The sequence below is a fragment of the Panthera onca genome, chromosome A3 (genome assembly GCF_046562875.1).
Source record: "Panthera onca isolate mPanOnc1 chromosome A3, mPanOnc1 haplotype 2, whole genome shotgun sequence".
Taxonomy (NCBI): domain Eukaryota; kingdom Metazoa; phylum Chordata; class Mammalia; order Carnivora; family Felidae; genus Panthera; species Panthera onca.
This window is the reverse complement of record NC_138341.1, coordinates 31,385,768-31,405,449: the sequence shown is the minus strand read 5'-3', so window position 1 is coordinate 31,405,449 and position 19,682 is coordinate 31,385,768. Positions and strand designations below refer to the sequence as shown.

Genomic DNA, 19,682 nt, shown 5'->3' with positions numbered 1-19,682 from the left:
GCGGGTCTGTGGATCATGCCCTGAGTAGCTGTGCCCTCGGGAATTCTTACACATGTTCCATAGGAGCCATGTACAAGAATGCTCCTAACAGCTTTGTTTATAATAACCAAAAAAGGTAACAACCCAGATGTCCATGAACAATAGAATAGAGAAGTAACTGTGCTGTGATCAGACAATGGAATCCTATGTAGCAGACACAATGAATAAACTCTTGCTACATATTTCAGCATGGACGAATTTCAAAAATACCGCGGAACATAAAGAGCAGAAAGACTATAATTACTGAGTATTCAGAGGCGCATGGGTGGCTCAGTCGGTTAAGTGTCCAACTTCGGCTCAGGTCATGATCTCGTGGTTTGTGAGTTCGAGCCCTGCGGTGGGCTCTGAGCTGACAGCTGAGAGCCTGGAGCCTGCTTCAGATTCTGTGTCTTCTTCTCTCTCTGCCCCTCCCCTCCTCGCTCTCTGTCTCTCTGTCTCTCTCTCATAAATATAAACATTAAAAAATTTTTTTTTAATTTTTTAAAAATCAGTATAGATTCATCGTATGAACTTCAAAAGGCACCATTAAGGCACCATTAAGTAGTATAGTGGTAATATAGTAATATAGTGGTTAGGGATCCATTATAAATCGATTAAAACTGGGAAGAAAAGCAAGGGAGTGAACAACACATGTGTGGGGTTGGTGGCTTGCCCGGAAGGGGGTGGGGGTGAAGAGCCAATTGGGAAGGGGCGAGTACACAAAGGGCGTCAAGGTATCGGCCGTATTCGAATTCCTTGAGTTGGGTGGTATTGTGTGGGTGCCCGGCTTTATTTTTATTCTTTGAACTGTACATATATGCCAGGCACACCTTTTTTGTAAGGACCATCTATTTCACAGTGAAAATATTAAAATAATATATTTAGTCAAAGCCAAATTTTCCTCCCCTCCCCAGGCCAAAAAGGTTGAAGTTAGTGTGGGCGAATGGTATGAGCCTCAGAGGAAGGAGGACTTTTCCAAATATGGTGCCTTGAAGATCTAGCATGGCGTCAGTGAGAGAAGAGAAGGGTAAGCGACTCCCTGCCCACCTGCCCTGGGTACCAGCCGCTGGACTGATGTGTCCTGCCACGCCTGCTCACACGGCCCTGGGACCTCCCCTTGCCCGCCTTCTATGCCTTTCTTCCCGCACCACAATCCTCAGGATTTAGCCTGTTTGGCTTTTCTTTCCCAAGCTGTCACGGCATATTCCATTGCTTGCCGCTTTCCCACAGCTGCTCGCTGAGTAGGACTCAACAATCCTAACTTTTCCAATTTTTTGACCCCCTGCCCCCCAAACAAGGGCACAGATCCATTGGGAGGTGAAAGTGTGAGAGCATGTTGGATGGTGTAGAAATCTTTTCTAACACCACTTCCAAAGTTCGTTCACTCACTATCTGATTACCTTTTTAGGGAAGGTTTATCATTTGCCGGCTGAAGTTTATTTTAAATTCTGTCTGGTTTGCAAACACATTCTTTGTCGACAGCTCTGGTTTGAAATGTTTGGGCACACTTTGCTCTGGGTAAAACACCGTTGTCAAGTCTCTTTTAAATCGCTTTTGTTAGATGGTCTTTCTGGCCCCGCACGTTGGCATCCAGTAACCTTAGAGACATAGAGACTTTGAGTTAGAAGGGACCCTGGAAGTCCCCCATCCAACTTCCCACCCGATGAAAGAATTTTCCTGAAGCATTCTCTGCTCACCAGCCTCTGAGAGCTTGCTTTTTAAGGGCCTTGCTGGAGGGACAAAGAGTCCCCTTACAGGTTACAAACTCGCTGTAAAACTTTGCATCCGTTTTCACTTTGTCATCAAGAATCAGTAGTCAGCACGAGCAAGTCCAAGTTTGCTAATGGAATTAAAATGAACGCGGACTCGCAAAACTAGTTCCAGAGGTCCAGCGGGCCCTACATTGGTCAAAGACACCTTTAATCTGCTTCATATAATCATATCCTGGATTAGGAGAGACTGAGGAACAACAGAGAAACTGGATCTATCCACACACTTGGAAATAGGGCAGGGAAGCCAGGGGGATTTGGTGAATCGCTTGAGAGTCCTGTGTGCACACTCTCCTCTGTCCCTTTGTCTCTGCTTTCTTGCCTCCTTAAAGGTACAGAAACAAATGTAGATGGTGCCTTTCCTCCAAGAGCCCCTGCTGAGGGGCGCGGGTCTGCTCTGTCTCCCTTCCTTTCCCCTCGTCTCCTGAGTTGCTGGCTGCCTTTTCCCATTAAGCTGGGCCCACCCCAGTTTCTGAGCCCACCCAGAGATGGTGTGATGTGTGTTGATAGTTGCCTTTTCCACCTGTCTCCCCACCTTTTGTTCTGCTCTCCTAGAGCTTGGAAGCAAGCCATGACCCCGGCTGCCACCATAGTTAAATGGGTTTGGGCCCTGAGCCATGCTGGGACATTGATGGCACAGGTCCTTCAGGGTGAGGGAAGGAAGCCAGCCTGGAAAAGGCTGGAATTAACTAATGGAACAGAAGGGTTGTTCCATGCCAGAACCCCTATCTTACACAAGCTGGTGAATTTCTGGATAAAGAAGGGAGCTGAAGATGCTCCTTAAGAATTGGGGATGGGAAGTCCAAGCACGGGAGGGCAGGGGACAGTTAAGGGTGCGGACCCAGTCATGCATGCAAGATGCAGTGGGCCCGAGGAGCTCAGGCAAGGTTGAGAAATGGTGCGTAAGTCCTGATGGGTGGAGCAGGGCCTTTGCCAAAGGAGGTTCACAGACCCGGGGACACCGGAGCCTTCACAGCAGGATGTCGCTGGCAGAGCCCAAGTGGGCGGGAATTCAGGGACAGGGGTCAGCCCATGCCACAGGGGCAGACTACAGCCAGGCAGGAGGTCAGGGCTCCAACCTGATGGTTAGGGAGGCCAGCGTGCCCCAACAGGGAACCAGAGGCTCCTGCCGTGTTGGCACCACTGGCATTCCCGGCCTAGATACTGGCATGGCGCTGATGCGTTAACAGACCTGCCTGGGGCCTGTCCGAGGAGGCGGGGGCTGACTTCCCCGACTCGCGTGTGACAGAGGTGTGGCAGGAGAAAGACCAGGGGGTGGGTGGCTGACTGGGAGGTGGATTAGGAAACGCCATCTGCATACCATAGAGATTATTCAGCCGATTATAAAACCAAAGCACACCCCTTCAGCAGTCGATAAGGGCACCAGGTGGTTTGCATGAGGGAAGGGGAGGGGAAAGTCAACGCTGGGGGAGGGGAAGGAGGAGAGATTTGCACAGATGCAGGGCAGTGCCGAACTCTGGCCTCCTCTCCCAGGCCAGGGGGACCGGCAGCAGGCAGGGGCTGAAGGGGCCATTTTCTCAGGATCTCAGGGAGGTGGAAGCCGTAGCTGTGTGCTTTGGTTTTCAAGTTAACTTGCAGGGATACTGAATGGAGGAGGGGCATTGTCCTGATGCTCCGGTACAGCAAAGCATCTCTCTTGCGTGTGAGGATAGCAGAAAGGGGAGCTCCGTGATGGTCCCTGCTCCTTTGGTGTCATGGAAACAGCGCCCCGGGCAAGAATACCCACGTATTCCCAGAGGGCAGTCTGAGAACCCAGGAGTCTCCCTCCAAGACTCTGGAATGCCAGGGGGACTTGGGAGGGGCTAGAGGGCCTGCATCGTGCAGGTGGAGGCAGGAGCCACTGAAGTTCCCGAGCCACCTGCTTCTTTGGCTGGGTAGGGACCCACAGCCCAGTGAGCCCTGGGAACATTAAGCTTTGGGAGCTGATGCTACAAAATGCCAGGTAAAGCAATGGAGCATTTCAATATCCACCTTTTAAACAAATTCCTCGCCTCTTTTAATTTCATAGAGGTTTTCTGAGTCTATAGTTACCTTGGTCCAAGGGTAAGCACATTTTTAAAAATTTTTTTAAATTTTGTTTCATGTTTATTTTTGAGGGAGAGAGAGAGGGAGACAGAGTGCGAGCTTGGGAGGGGCAGAGAGAGAGAGGGAGACACAGAATCTGAGGCAGGCTCCAGGCTCTGGCTGTCAGCACAGAGCCCAACGCAGGGCTCGAACTCGCGGACTGTGAGATTGTGACCCGAGCCGATGTTGGACGCTCAACCGACTGAGCCACCCAGGCGCCCCGAGCACATTTTTTTTTTTTTCTGTCAAGAGCCAGATAGTAAATATTTGCAGATTTGTGGGTTATATAGTCTCCGTTACTACTGCTCAACTCTGCCCCTGGGGCATGGAGGCAGCGGCAGACACTACATCAGCTCATGAATGGGATCCTGTTCTAATGAAATTTGATCGGTGGGCACTGAAACTGGAATTTTATATAACTTTTTACAAGTCACAAAATAGCCTTCTTTTAATTATGTCACTAATCCAAAAATGTAAAAAGCATTTTTAGCTTGCCGAGTGGAGAGACAGACTGTGGCCATAAAACAATTTAATCCCTATGGCGGTGGGAACTGGCTCATGGCCGGGTCCCCAGTGTCTAGCACAGCGTCTGAGGTAGAGTAGGTGCTCAATAAATTTCTGTTGGAGGAAATGTACATACTTGACGTACAAGGAAACCACCGCTCAAACAGGTTAATCGACTCTCTCAAGTGCGGGGCTAGTACTCAAACTTGCATGGTGTTTGGACGGTTGCAGAGTTGGGTGGGTAGTAGTTCTTCCAAGTCCTGTGCTCCTTCTACTGAATCACAGCTTTAATCTTTGCAAAAAAAAAAAAAAAAAAAAAAAAAAAAAAATCAGCACATGGAAGTTCACAGAGGTTGGAACTGGAAACTACCTGAGGCGTAAACTAACCAACACGAGAGATCTTGTGGTGTCACTTTTCAACATGGCCGAGTTGTAGAAACTTGACTTTAATTCCTCAGCTGTTTTCTTTTTTTAAAGTCTAGGGCCCGTGCCATGGCCAGTCTACCTTGGACAATGGCTGTGAAGAAAAACGTTAGGGGCTCTGCAAATATTAAGAAGTCCCCTTGAGGCCTGAATCATATGTAAGTTCTTCAGATTGGGCATTTTCTCAGAATCACAATTTTGTTGGTGTTGTCTTAAAATTTTTTTAATGTTTATTTTTGAGACAGAGAGAGACAGAGCGTGAGCAGGGGAGGGGCAGACAGAGGGAGACACAGAATCTGAAACAGGCTCCAGGCACTGAACAATCGACACAGAGCCTGACGCGGGGCTCGAACTCACAGGCTGAGAGATCATGACCTGAGCCGAATGCTTAACCGACTGAGCCACCCAGGGGCTCCTTTTTGGTGTTTTTTAAATAATGGCTCTGTGTAAGCATGGTGGGGGGAGGCTACAAAACCTATAAAAATCCAGTTCCCTGGTGGAAAAACTGGTTCTTCAAAGTTAGCCTAAGTCAGTCTGTATCCCCACCTGTATCGACTCCTACACTGTTTCGACTTAAGTCTCCGTCTTAATTACTACACTTCTTTTTTTCTCACTCCCATGACTCACTCCCACACTCCATTCTCACTTGGCCTCAAGCCTGCCGGCTCTTCAGGGCGTGTGGTTAACCACAAACCACCCAGCATTCCAGGATGCATGTCGGGACACACTGTCCTGTCTTAGAACCCGCACCCATGTTTTGCCCTCAGCCACTGGTTTGGGTGGACTCATATACTGCAGGCTCTGCTGAGGCCTTGGCCATGGGCTGGGCACCACTGTGGTGCCTCCCTTGGGTGCTGCCCTGATAACCAGCAGCAGCAGAAATGGAAACTGGAGTGAAAAGCTCTTGCACAGCCCAAGGGAGCGGTGTCTCAGGACGGGCAGTTGACCGAATTTCCCGAGGACTCTCCTTCGGAGGCCTCGTATCTGACCGGTTATGATGGTTCTCATACTAGGAAGTATAATTAATGTCAACTTAAGACCCCTCCCCCATTTTTTTTTTTTTAAATAAAAGCAATATACAGTCCGTGTGGAAAGTTTGAAAATATTGATGAGCACAATGAAAATAAAAATCCACCTATAATCATTGTACTCAGAGATAACCGCTATTAAATACTTTGTGTATTCATAATTTTCCAAACATATTGCAGTGCTGTTTTGTCACTGGATTTATATTCTGTCACCTGATAATACGACACGAACACATTTCCATGTCATTAGGCATCTTTTTATAATATGATTTTTTATTGTTATATTGGATTCCATGATAAATGTGGCACAGTATATTTCATAAACACTGACTGTTCAACATTGAGGTTTTTTCTGGTCTTTCATGCCGAGATGAACATCCTTAATTATAAATGCTTTTATGCATCTCTCGCTGCTTCCTTAGGATTTATTTCTATAAGTGGAATTAATTAGGTCAAAGGCTGTGCACATTTTTAAAGGCCAGATTGCCTTCTAGAGATGATCCAATTTTTGCTCCTACCACGAGTGCAAAAAGTCTGTGTTCCCCAATGCTTGCCAACATATTTCGGATATTTAATAACTTTTCATTTCATTGGTGGAAAACAGTATTTCATTATTGTTTTATTTTCTTAGACAGACAACTGAATTTGTCAGTGTGCTTTTCAGCTATTTGAACGCAAGTAGGATTCCTCTTGGAAGGTGGAAATGTGCTCTGGTACCCAGCAGCAGGGGTTATTTGAATAAAGTAACATTGAGTGGATGCACAGCATATGAATGAGAAGCAAAGGGAGAAAGAGGGAGAGGGTGATGACCTTCTAGAAGAGTCTCTTGTTATTTAAAGAGGTTAGTGATGTTCTCATTTCTTTTTTTTCTTTCTTTTTTTTGTTTTTAATCTCAAGTTTGTTTCTGAGCAGGTAATACACTCACATAGTAATTCAAAAGATACAGACGGGCACACAGTGAAAATTCCTTCCATCTGTGCCCTCAGCCAACGACGTTCCCCCTCCCTGGAGGCAATTATATTAACAATTTTTATGGAGCTCACAACAGCCTTAGTCCCTGGACCAGTAGCAAAATAATCACTGGGGAACTTGTTAGAAATGTAAATTCTCAGACCCCACCCCAAAGTTTCAGAAAGTTGTGAGGGGAGGTCCAGAAATCTGTGTTTTTAATAAGCCCTCTTGGTGATTCTGGTCACGCTGAAGCTTGTGAACTACTACTCTAGATATACTCTATGCATATATATACAAATATACATCAATTCCCCCCCCCCCCTTTTTACATGTGTTTTACATTAATATTTTTGGAGATCACAGTCCCCTTTAAAATATTTGTAATGGCACATACAGTGTTGAAAGTTTTGCAAATACTTTTAGGGAGTTCACAGTCCTTTCATGGACTTGATATTGAGGACTTTTTTTTTTTTTAATGTTTATTTATTTTTGAGAGAGACAGAGCATGAGAGGCAGAGGGGGCAGAGGGAGAAGGACACACAGAATCTGAAGCAGCTCCAGGCTCTGCGCTGTCAGCACAGAGCCCCATGTGGGGCTCGAACTCACGGAGTGAGAGATCATGACCTGAGCCAAGTCAGCCGCTTAACTGGCTGAGCCACCCAGGCGCCCCGATATTGAGGACTTCTATTGAGTAGGGAGAGGTGGCAAATGAAGCAAGAGATAAGGTGTATTTGGAGAAATGGTGCATTCTTTGAAGGGAGGGTCAGGTTTAACAGTAAAGAATGGAGTGAGCAAAACAGGTTTAGAGTAAAGGCACTTTTTAAAGTGAAATTTGCATATATTCAATGAGCTATTCTAAAGCATACAACTCAGTGGCATTTATTGCAGCTACAGTGTGGTGCATCCCACCGCCTCTCTCTAGGTGTGAGGGGAACTTTGTCCACTTTGAAGTCAAGTTTCCTTGAGAGGAGAGTATTCAGGACAGCCAAAGGTGGAGTATGAGGCCGGGCACCAGAGGAGTCGAACGAAGCAGGTGAGCGCAGGGATGGTATCTTGAGGCAGGGGGGTGATAAGGCAGTCAGGGAATCTGGAGTGATGGAAGCCCAAAGGAGATGCACACGGCAGGCTGGTGAGGTGGGGGCCGGGACGAATTGCTGCTGGAACTCATGGATAGGTGGGGAGAAGGACCAGGTTAACTGAGAGCCAAAGGTACAGGCAGCCCACTGCAGCACTAGAAACATGTGCACACACACCTTGCGGAGGTTCAATGGTCTTACTCCAGCATTCCCAATGGGGTGGTTAGTGTGGCAGCCGTCCTGTCCTCCCAGGACTCAGTTTCAAGCTAGAAGAAAGGGAGCAGAAAGGCACTATTCTTTCCCACACCTCTCTATGACGCGGGAGCCCCAGAAGCTCCAAGACCGATTACTCCTTACATCCCATTGGCCAGAACTGGGTCACATGCTTATCCTTAGACCAATCGCCATTCATTCCCAAAGCCCAGCCCATTGTCTCTTGGACAAAGCCCACGATCTGTTAGCGAGGGAAGACAGGTGAATGGCTGTTGCAGGGGTAACCAGCTGCATCTGAGGCAGATCTCTGGGGTCCCTCCTAGCTTAATTCAGTGGGTTGAGGGGAGAAGAACGGAATTTACCATGTAACAGGGGAGATGAGACCAAAAGGAAATATACACGAGGATATAGATAACAAAGACTAGGAAAGCAGAGGCAACCAATGGACAAAGACAGTGAAGTCCAGTGGAGTCAGTGTGGCATGGGAGTTTGAATAATCTTTATTTATTAAAATGTTTAATAATATTTATTGAGTTGTGTGACCTTGGACAAGTCTGTTAACCTAAGTCCATCTTCTCATGTGAAAAGGGGACTGACTATAAGATTTCACTCTTAGATATTAATGTTGCAGTGAGGTGCAGTGAGAGGGCATTTGGCCAAGAGAACCAAGTATATCAATGAGGTAGACATATGTCATACCTTTTTGATCATTTCATCCTTTGTGGAGTGCACACCCCATCTTCTTGCCACAGGAGAAGATCAGATACTTGCTTTCCCAGCATCCCTTGCTGCCAGGGGGCCAGCATATGAGCCTGGTTTATTTAGTGGGACACCCTCCCCAAAGACTCTGAAGTTGATTATGTAAGGAGCAGGTGCTGTGTGAACCCATTTAAGTGAGAGTGGCAGCTGATTGGCCCATTTCCTAGATGGTGTGGACGAGATTCCCAGGGCAGTGTCCGTGGCCCTAGCTTGGGGATGTTGAGGGGGGGTGAGCTGGAGTGTCTGAACACAGGAGTGGCAAAAATGGTGTCTCCCTGGGACCACTTTTGTGGTGTGATTTAGGGTGTTATTCTAGCTGTTTCTAGGCTTGTTTCTTTAGCCCTCTGAGAGAGTCTGTGAACTACCTAACATTCTTCAATAAATATCTTTTCTACTTAAATTAGCCAGTTTGGATTTCTGTTATTCAACTGAGAACCATGACTTCTTCAGTCACCTTTCCCAGTGAAAACAAGAAAGTGGGGTACCAGCCATTTTCCAAGGAGATCGAGCTTCAGGCCAAGACTGACTTCTTCTTCTTCTTTTTTTTTAATGTTTATTTACTTTTGAGAGAGAGAGAGTGTGTGTGTGTGAACAGGGGAGTGGCAGAGAGAGAGGGAGAGAGAATCAGAAGCAGGATCCAGGCTCTGAACTGTCAGCACAGAGCCCAATGCCCGGCTTGAACTCACGGACTGCAAGATCATGACCTGAGCTGAAGTTGGATGTTTAACCGACTGAGTTTCCCAGGCGCCCCCAGGAATGACTTCTTGACCAAAGCAAGTCGAACCAGGAGAAAGTAAGAAAAGGAGGAGAGCTGGATCTGGCTTTTAAAATTTTTTTCTTTCCCAATTTGGACTTAAGAAACAGAAGAAAATGCCACTTATTCTGATATTCTGAGACTTGTAACCAGGCAGAGTGGCTCTTCCCACTAACAGACTAACACAGTGGCCGATAAAACACCCTCTGGGAGAGCAGCACTCCTCTGAAGGCAGAGAGTGACGCTACCTCTCCGTGAAAAGGACACTCATGTTCCCTCAGAGACCAACATTCACCTGCAGGGTTGGCTTGGGGCTGTAATCGAAGCAATGCACTTGGCCATCTGTAGGTCCTGATTCAAAAAAATACGTATTGAGTGCCTGCCATGTGGCGCCCACTGCTCTAGGTACTGGGCATACAGTGAACAAGGTGGACGAAAATCCTGCTTTCCTGGAGCTTACGACCTAGTGGGAGAAGACGATAAACACATAAATAAAAAGTAAGTTATGTCCAAAGGTAGAGTGTTCTGTGGGGAAAAATAAAGCAGGGACAAGAGCTAGGGAATACTGTGGGGGGACTGGGATTGGGGAAAGCATACATTTGGTTATCATGTCCAAGAAGGCTTCCCTAAGACGGGGCCATGAAGGTAGCGAGGGACTTGGTAAGAGATCAGTTATTACTAAGGGGGTGTTTATGATGCTGTGCATTCCAACCCTCCCCTTCTCCCCACCGAAAATACCTGTCAGACACAACCTAATTGTGGGGACTTTAGGCGAAACACGGGAAGGAAATTCCAGGCCATTGTGAGTGCCTCATGCTCTGGTGGGTAGAGGTTAAGAGCTTCCTTGGGTGCCCTGGGCCACCAAGCTGAGAGGGGTCAGCTGGGCAGGGCTTCCCCAAGGAAATGACTTCCGAAAATAGGAATGACAATCACCCAGTCCCATCCAGTTGGCAGGCAAAACCCTGTTGATAGGCTCTGGGGCTTTACTGAAGGCAGATACCCTTCCTGATGAGAGAGGAAGACCCATCTTTGCATCAGTCTTTCCGCCCCAAGCAGTAAATCTACATGTGGCCCTGAGAAAATGTACCCAGTCTTAAAACAACAAACAAGCAAACAAACAAACAATTAAAACAAATTAAATACAAATACAAACAAACAAAGCCCCACTCTGGATTGTCTATCTGGAATTCTGATTCCCTCAGAGTCCTTACAAGCCAGGCTGGGCCTTTTACTTACTTTCCAACCAGACTCCTCTTTTTAATACAACAACCCTGGGCTATAATAGCCCGCTCATATTCATCCACCGCTCCCCCCCCCCCCACCCCCACAACCTCTTCCCCAAGCTCTCATTATCACTATGATTCCTAAGAGACCACGAAACTATAAGGGAGAAGCACAGTAGATTTCCCCGGGACGCCGATGGAAGGGAATAAAGAGAATTGCGGGGTTATTGGGGCCTTGCAGCTTTTTATTACTCAGGGATTCTGTGCCTTAGAAACTCTATATCGTAGGCTTTTGTTGCTGTCAGGAGTGATGCTTTTTACACACCACTGTGCACACAAACACGGTCTGACCTATGGTATAACAAATCCAAAGTACCAAGCAGTGATTTGTAACAAGATTTTAATGTATTTTCTCTCATTATCCAAGAGGAACCTTCCCCATGAGTACTCGCTCTCCTCGGAGTCTGTGATGGGGGTCAGAAAGATTGCAAAGAAAGAATACACCCCTGGATATGTCTTTTACTACATTCCAGAGACTAATTTAATGTCTTCCCTGCCAAAGTTCTTAATTTCTTTGCCTTGCACATGGTTATTGCCGGGGGGACTATGTGGCTTTTGAGAGCCTTTTGAAAGGAATAAAAATTGAGATGCAAATAGGTGTGATGCATCTTTTTTGCTTTGCAAAATTCCTATATGCAATCTAACCCAGTCCTGCAAAGCAGCAAGATCTAAAGAATTTGGATTTAATGCCTCAAAAACAATAGGTGGCAGGTATGGGAAATGAGTAAGTATTAAACCCATGTCTCTCCAATCTTAGACTACATATATTTCTTGGGTACTGATACCCATAAGCAGTAGAAGTCATATTCAGCTAGTAAGTTGAAAAAAATATCCATGCATCCACGCACAAATATTTACTGACTATCTAAGAATGTAGAAAGACTGTGCTGACCACTGGCTCGTAATTGGTGTCCTCAAGGAGCTTGACATTTTGGTGGGAGCAGCAGGCAGACAACCGACAGAAAGAAGTAAGGGCAAAACAGAGGAGGAAGAAGTGTGGGAAACTTTTAATTATTTTTTTCTTTTTTCTTTTGTAAAATTTATTTCTTTATTTTGAGAGAGGCAGACAGTATGAGCAGGGAAGGGGCAAAGAGAGAGGGCAGAGAGAGAATCCCAAGCAGGCTCTGTGCTGCCAGCACAGAACCAGATGTGGGACTTGAACTCATGAAACTGAGATCATGATCTGAGCTAAAAACCAAGAGTCAGATGCTCAACCGACTGAGCCACCAAGGTATCCCGGGGGAATTTTAATAAGCGAAGATGTTCCTTTCTTGATCTTCCTTGTCAGTAGATAATGGCTGTCAAAGGGATATTATGCCCGTCCCATCCCAGAGTCACAGCACGTTAGTGGGCCATGTGTTGGGTACCAGCTATGTGCCACACATGTGCTACAGTCTTTATATACGCTCTCTCATTCGATTGTCACATCGATTGTAGGAAGCGAGTACTTTGTTAACTTCATTTTACAGATGAGGAAACCGAGACTCAGAGAAATTAAGTAATTTGCCCAGGATCACATGACTGTGTATCGCAGAAGCGATCTTTACAACTGGGTCCAAGACCAAGTTCTGAGGATTAGCCGTTGGTGGTCTAATTCTTCATCATTGCAAACATAGTCACAGTAAAGAGCAGTGGATAACAATCTGTAGTTCAAACACTACTGATGAATGTTGTTGGTCTCTGGAACTGCCCAGAATAGGTGTCCTAAGCCAGGGGCTGAGGACCTGAGGACTAGAAACAACTGTAAGGGACGGGAGCAATATGTCTATTCAGTACTCTCACTTGAAATTAATGACTCTTTAGACTTTGATATTTACTACCGTGTTTTTGTGTTTCCTGGGGGAAAGCAAAGGTGAGCCGTTTTGTAGTAATTCCTCTAAGTCTTCAGACTCTGGCAGCACAAGAAAAATAGCAAGGAGAAGAGACCACACCTTCTGCATGATGAACTCATAAAATATGAGCTCAGTTACCTGCATCATTCTCTTAAAGGCACAGCTGCAGGATAGCTTGAGCTGCATTGGTTTGGAAACCCTCAAAAGTGGGCCAAGACCTTCAGTCTGGTTTTGGAATGGGTGTTATTCCTAACCCCCCTCTGCTGGGAGAGGGCGGGTCATGAAGACTGCAGTTGCAGGCTTTGGACAGATGAACCAACCAAGATGGCGGCACTGCCAGTCATGGGCAGAAGGCATGGAGTGACCCTGCCCTCCTGCCTCCTGGGCCCTCCTGTTGTGTACCCTCTTTCCCAGGCTCAAAGATGTGTCCTGTGCTAAGAGGAAAATTGCAATATAGTTTGGCTTAGTTGTCACTGAGGCAACACATAAAAGACAAACTGCAGTAAAGGCAGCAAGTGAGGCCTAGAAAAATCTGATGATACAAATTAATTTGAGAGCTTCCAGTAAATCCTGTCTCATAGGGCTAATGTCATACTTTATGGTCAGTCTTCTGCTCTCAGCAGGGAAAAGGACCTTCTGGCTTGCCATTTCCTCTCTCTAGTCTTACTCTGTGTTTTCCCAGTTCCTGGTAAAGTGCCTGCCACATAAGAGGAATTTAGTTAATGGCAAATCCATCCAGAAGGAGGCATTGGGGGAGGCTTTGTGTAGGATGGAGCATGTCCTAGAGAAGGGAGGAACTGCTGGACGGGACCTTAGATGCATCCCAAATCCTACCATGGTGTCAGGCCGCAGGGGAGGCCCAATGTGGACTCAGAATGTTTCGGAGCTGGAGTCTGCAAGGACTTCATGTTGAGGTAGAGAAATTCTACAGCTAGATCCGGAGGGACGGAGGTAAGAACCTCCTTCTAAAATCAGAGTGGAAGGAGTACAATCTGAAGAGATGGCTGATATTTTTCCCTGAAAACTAAAATGGTGTATATCGAGGACCCAATCCAGCAATGCTGGAGGTTGAACTTAAGGGCTAGGGCAGAAAGAAGCTGGCCTTAAAGAATAGTATCAGGCCAGGCAGCCGGATGGAGAACGAATTCTGGAGGCTTCCAAGCATCATCCTGAAGAACACATCCACCCATCTGAGCAATGGGTGCTATAGAAACACTCTGGATGCCGGCATCATGTTCTTGATTTTGGCTAACTTCTTTTTAACCTGCCCTTAGTATGATTTCACGGCACCCTATATCTGCCGTGGCTTTCAGGGTTTCAAGCCGGGCTGCCACTCCACAATTCCTCTGGGTGACTTCAAGTTGACGGTCTCCGAGGAAGAAAGGCTTTCCTATCTGGGGCTTTCCACCAGACCTCATTTTCAAGAGGGTGACAGTCCTGAATGTAGGCCCTCCAAAACTGAACCTGCCTGAGAGTGATGACGGGCTGGGCCAGCCCCACCTGCTTGCCCTTGTCCAACCTGTATATCTTCTCCTACAGTAATTGCATCTTCTAGAGAACAGCCGGGAGCTTCCCGCAGAGCCAAAGCCTCAGGGGGAATTTTGCCATGCGGTTACACGCTCTCAGGGTCCCAGGGAGGAATGTAGCTTGTTTGGAAGGTGTTTGCTGTCCAGGCATCAGCAGAGACCTCGGTAAATCTCCCACTGACCCACTGACGTATGTGCGGCCAAGAGAGGCTTTTCCCTTCCCCCTCTTTCCCATGATTCTCCTTACCCCCTCCTCTGTCCCCCTCAGCCCCTGGATACAGAGCCTTAACTTGAACACCATACCTGCCACAGGGGAACAAGCGTGCAGACAGACTGTTCCGGATACAATTATTCCTTCTAGTTTCAGCAAGGCTGCCCTCAAGCAGAGATCTGACTGCTGTGCTGAGTCAAGCTCTCTTCCTTCAGCTGCCAGATCAGGCTCAAAATCCAGACTTCTTGCCTGGCCGTGTGGCTTAAGGGGAGCCCGGGTGACTCTCAGATATACCAGCTCTCTCGCAGTAGGGGGGCCGGAGGACACCGCTGAGGCCTACGTGTTTTCCCTTCAAGTTGCCACAGCCCCCGAAACTGCTATGAATCTTCCAGCACTTTCAAAGGTAACCCCGCGGGAGGATTAGGATAGCAAGCCCCCACCCCCCACTGGTGCACGAGAGTGTATCCATTCATCAGAAGTTTCTTCCTAACACCTAGCTAAGAGAGATTCCTGGAGGGAGAGGTGCTTCTGAAAGATACTGGTTGCCTGAGGAGGTGGGGAGAGGGCCTCACCCCAGGGGGAGTTGCCCAGATGACAAGGATAAGCCTCACTTTTCCTGGGCAGGGCAAATTCTTGTCTCTACCTTTCACTCCCCGCCATGGCTCCAGGCCCCTCTGAGGGAACGCCCTAGAAGCCATTCTCAAAGTGCGGTTCCCAGCTTTGTTCGGGAAGTCTTCTGCGCGGTCTGCAGACCGGTTCAAAATGCACGCGTGTACTTCCCGAGTACAACAGTCCACCCTCGGGCGTCACCTGTCGCCGTGGCGTCAAATCTGAGGTGCCCTAGGGTAAGCGGGGAGAGGGGGTCCCGGCATCCTGTAAGCATCGTCATCATCATCATCACAGAACATTCCCAAGATTCATGAATTCGGCCTTGACACGCATTCATTCGGCCAACTTTCCCCAGGTATCGTTTCTCCGTGTGCTGGGTTAGGGCAGGAGACAGAATAAGAAGACAGTGCCCTTGCCTTTCAAAAGAGCCTCTTTACAGTTCTCTGCATTCTGACAGAGGAACGCAAAAGTGCTGTGGGACCCAACCCATGTCTGCAGAGCTTACCAAAGATCTTCCCGGAGCAGCCGGCTTTCAGCAGACTTGTGAAGCAACGGTAGTTTACCACGCAGACGAGAAGGAAGACTTCCCAGGAGGCACCATGCCAAGACCTATTTCTGGGAACACGTCAGAGAAAGTTGCTGAACTTTTTACTCCTTCGTTCAGAAGCCAGATTTTTGAAGGGAGCAGCATCGGGTTGAGACCCAGTCTGAGATCTATCCTTAGAGAGATCTTTGGACATTTGGACATGGGGGAGGGATGGGCGTCCTAGGCTGAGGTGCCAGCAGCATCAAGGGCGGTGGGGAGTGGGCCATTCGGTTCTGAGTATAAGAAAAGGCATAGGGAGGAGTGGGGCTGGAATTGGAACTTCTCACCCCTCGGCCAGTCAACCACCTCGTCCTATCCATTCCATCTCTAAATGCAGTGAGTCGGGGCAGAGATGAGCACTCAGGTCTTATCTGTCCTCTGCTCTCAGTCCTTGTTGCCCCTCCCCAGACCCTCATCATTGCTCTGCCTTCCCTCTCAACTGCTGTCCCCGCCTCTGGCTTCTTTCCCTTCCCATCCATGATCCACACCCCCATTAGGGTTGCTTTCCTCAAAATGCAAGTTGTTCTTTGCCATTCTTCTGCGTAGACCTATCTCAGTGTTTCACCATCATTTTGGGGTAATCCCCGAGCCTTAGAATGCCTTGTATCATAAGGCCCTTTGGGATCCAGCCCCTGCCTGCTCCCTGGCTCTGAATCCACTGCTCCCACATGGCACCCTGCTTTAGATACACCCAACTACATAGGCTGTGTCGCCTCATGCCTTCAGGCCTTTGCACATGCTGTTCCCTCTCCCTGGAAAACCCTTCCACATCTTGTCCTCTCAGCAAACTCCTATTCATCCTTTAACGTGGACTCAGATACCACCTCCCTCAGCCTTCCCATGAAGACTTAATCATTGCCATTACTCATCTCTATTTATATTGTTACTCTTATCAACTCTGTGGCTGGAATGAGCCCCTCACAGTAGGATCTTCTGCCAGACGCTGAACATCTTTAGGGCAAGAACTGAGTCTGATGCCTTTTCCCAGCTCGGGCCCCTAGCACAGGGCTGGGCTCATCCTGGAACAAAATGGAACAGATTGCTGAGTCAAGTTACACCGGGGTGCAGGGGCCCTCTGCTGTGGGTGCACTGCCTATCACCTGAGGAACTGTAAAATGCCCATGTCCTGGCCCCACCCCATCCCGCAACCAGGATCTCGGGGGGGGGGGGGGCATGATTTGGTTTTCTGTTTTTTTAAAGCTCCCGTGAAGCCAAGCTTGAGAGCCACTGGTGAGGCAAAGAGGAGGAATCTGGGGATCAGGAGACCGGAAGCCCAGACCACCACTGAGTCATCCTGCAATCTTGGGCAAGTCAGTTATTCCTCTGGCCTCGTTTTCTCATCTGTAAATTGGGAGTTCCAAAGCAAAAGCTTCCTAAGACCCATTCCACATCACTGACGTTTCCTGAAACATCATTAGGCCTCCCAGGTTAGGGCGCGTGCTGGGCACCTGGCTTGGTTCTGCTCTTCTCCCGACCGGTGAGGGGAAGACTGCTCATCCCTCAGCCTTTCCCGTTCTTCCCTCCACCAAGTGTCCTTCCCCCCTTCCTTTCCAGCGGTCCCCAGCCTCAGGAAGCAGCTAGGAGCAGTTGGGGCCGCAGGTGGGCTCCCAGCCCATTTCACACCGCTGAGCTGAAGCGGGATCTTGGGAGCCATGGGCCGGGGCCACTTTCAAATCACCGGAGATGATTTCTTTCAGGAATAAGTGTGCTTCACACACCACTTTTTCTTTTCAAAATCTCAGGCTTCTCTTTGGAGAGCACATGTACAAGGATATAATTAACAGTGAACTAGAAATATAAATGGTGTTTCCCTGGTACTTAGCTGACAGATCCGGAGGAGCGGGACTCTGGGTGGGGAAGGTCACTGCTTGTGAAACTCGGGCTTCTCTGCTGGGCGTACGGAGATTCTCCAACAGTTAGTCCCTGAGCATAAGAACGGCCTCTTGCAGCCCCTGCAAACAATTTCTATCATCGGCAATCCGGTGTGTCCCGATCACAGACGAGACTGTGTCATGTGGTAATAAGCGAAGACCGAGCCCACGATGCCTCCATTTTCATTAGAAATAAATCATGTCAGCCTGTCCCCACAGTCAGTATGAATTTGATGTGTTGCAAATAAAAGCAGCTCTAACTTGAGCAGACACCATCCATTATCCTGCCATCTGTTGTGTCCCGGTTTCCATTTCAGGATAACGGAAAGATAGGGCTTTCTTGAAAGCTTGGCACTGTGGGTGCAGAGGAAAACGCACTGCCTTCAAAGGATTTTATACTGGGTCTCCCGGATTACATACCATGAAATCAGCCTTGGGTCTGTATAGTCCCCAAATTGCTGGGTTTTCCCATTTTGACTATTTTGTGTCCTTCGTGATGATTAGGGAGGAGGAATAAAATCACTTTTCCTTTCTCACTTATCTGCCCCTTTTAAGGGTCATCAGTTCCTAACCCTGGCTGTGCATTAATTTTCTGGGGAGCTTTGGGAATGTCCTGATGCCAGGGCGGCCCCCATCTTTCCAAGATTTGGATTTAATTGCTTAGGGTGGGCTCCGGGCTCCTATAACTTTGAAAAGTTCCCTAGGTGATCCTAATGCACAGTCACGGTGAGGACCACTGGGCTGAGCAGTGCGGAGCTTGGTCTGCCCTTGTTGTACAAAAATAATTCACAGATGTTGAATACGCTCTCGCGAATCTTTTTTGTTTCAGATTCAACACTTATTACACCATGGAGGGCAGACACTATGTGTCATATGGTTCTACCTTATGCTTTGGAGTTGACTTCTCTCCAGCCCATCAGTCTCCAAAACCTGTTTCTATCCTATTTATTCGTTTATCTGTCCCATAAGTACGTATTGTGCGCCTACTTTGTGTGAAAGGGTCTTGGCTGGCATGTGTCTTTACTAGTCTCCTTTTCAGTGTTTTGCCCAAGTGAGTGCTTACAGACTCTATGTGCCCCCAAATTACCAGGGAGAGATAAAAAATGCAGATTCCTAGGTATCTCCATTGAGTTTGAATTTAGTAGATAGAGGATGTAGCTAAACTGATGCTATTCATTCTAAATAAGCCTCCGGGGTGTTCTGAGACAGGCAGGGTGTTTACCCTGGTTTGTCTTCCATAGCGCTGGCAGAGCGATCTTTCTAAAATGTAATTCTGTGTCACTCCCCAGTTTAAGATACCGGAATGTCCTCCCATGGAATATAAGATGGAGCCATATTCCTCAGTTAACAGGAATCACCCGTTGTGATCAGCTCTGCCCCGCTTTTTGGGTTGTGCTTCTGCCTGTTCACGTCTCCAGGAACCTGTGTTTCTGTTCTGCTGAGTACTCACTGTTCCCCAAACACTCACCTCTGTGCCTGGAAACTTGTCTGTTCTAGTCCCTTTTTTTTTTTTTTTTTAACTTTTATTTTATTTATTTATTTTTTTAGTTTATTTATTTTGAAAGAGAGAGAGAAGGGGGGAGAGAGAGAGAGAGAGAGTGAGCAGGGCAGGGGCAGAGAGAGAGAGGGGCACGGAGAATCTGAAGCTGGCTCTGTGCTGACAGCCAAGAGCCCGACACGGGGCTCGAACTCATGAACCACGAGATCATGACCTGAGCTGAAGTCAGACACTTAAAGGACTAAGCCAACCAGGCACCCCTAGTCCCTCCCTTTTAAACCAGACCACCCCACCTCGCGGCTGCCTCCAATAAACAGGAAGCTCTGTCTCTTCTCCATCTCCTCTCTCCCTCTGTTCTGCCAGCTTCTGACCCTTTGACTCTGTTGTCAACTGACCTGGCCTTTGTCGGTGATGACCTCCCAGCTCTCTAACGGGCTTGGCTGGCCCTCCTCTCTGGCTCTCCCTTCTCCTTGTTTCGCTTGACTTTTAGGTTCACGGCCAGCTTGCCTGGCCCATGCCCTGGAGGGACCCATTTTGGCTCGGGTGAGCAGGGATTCAAACACATTTGCTTTTCACCTGGAATGCCCTTTCCTCACTTCTTGGCCAGCGGAGCTTCTCAAGACTTCGCTTCAAAGCCACATCCGCATAGATACGCTTTCCAGTGTTCCCAGGAAGAATGAGTGGCT

General features: G+C 47.9%; 1 long non-coding RNA gene across 1 annotated transcript; it reads right to left on the bottom strand.

Annotated features, from left to right (window-relative positions):
* Positions 1–7,641: 7,641 nt before the first annotated feature.
* On the bottom strand, positions 7,642–8,388 carry LOC132691529 (uncharacterized). The gene is made up of 2 exons (XR_009615840.2): positions 8,032–8,388; positions 7,642–7,941 (listed from the first exon to the last, which is right to left on the bottom strand). It is a non-coding gene; the product is annotated as an uncharacterized LOC132691529 (long non-coding RNA).
* Positions 8,389–19,682: the final 11,294 nt, after the last annotated feature.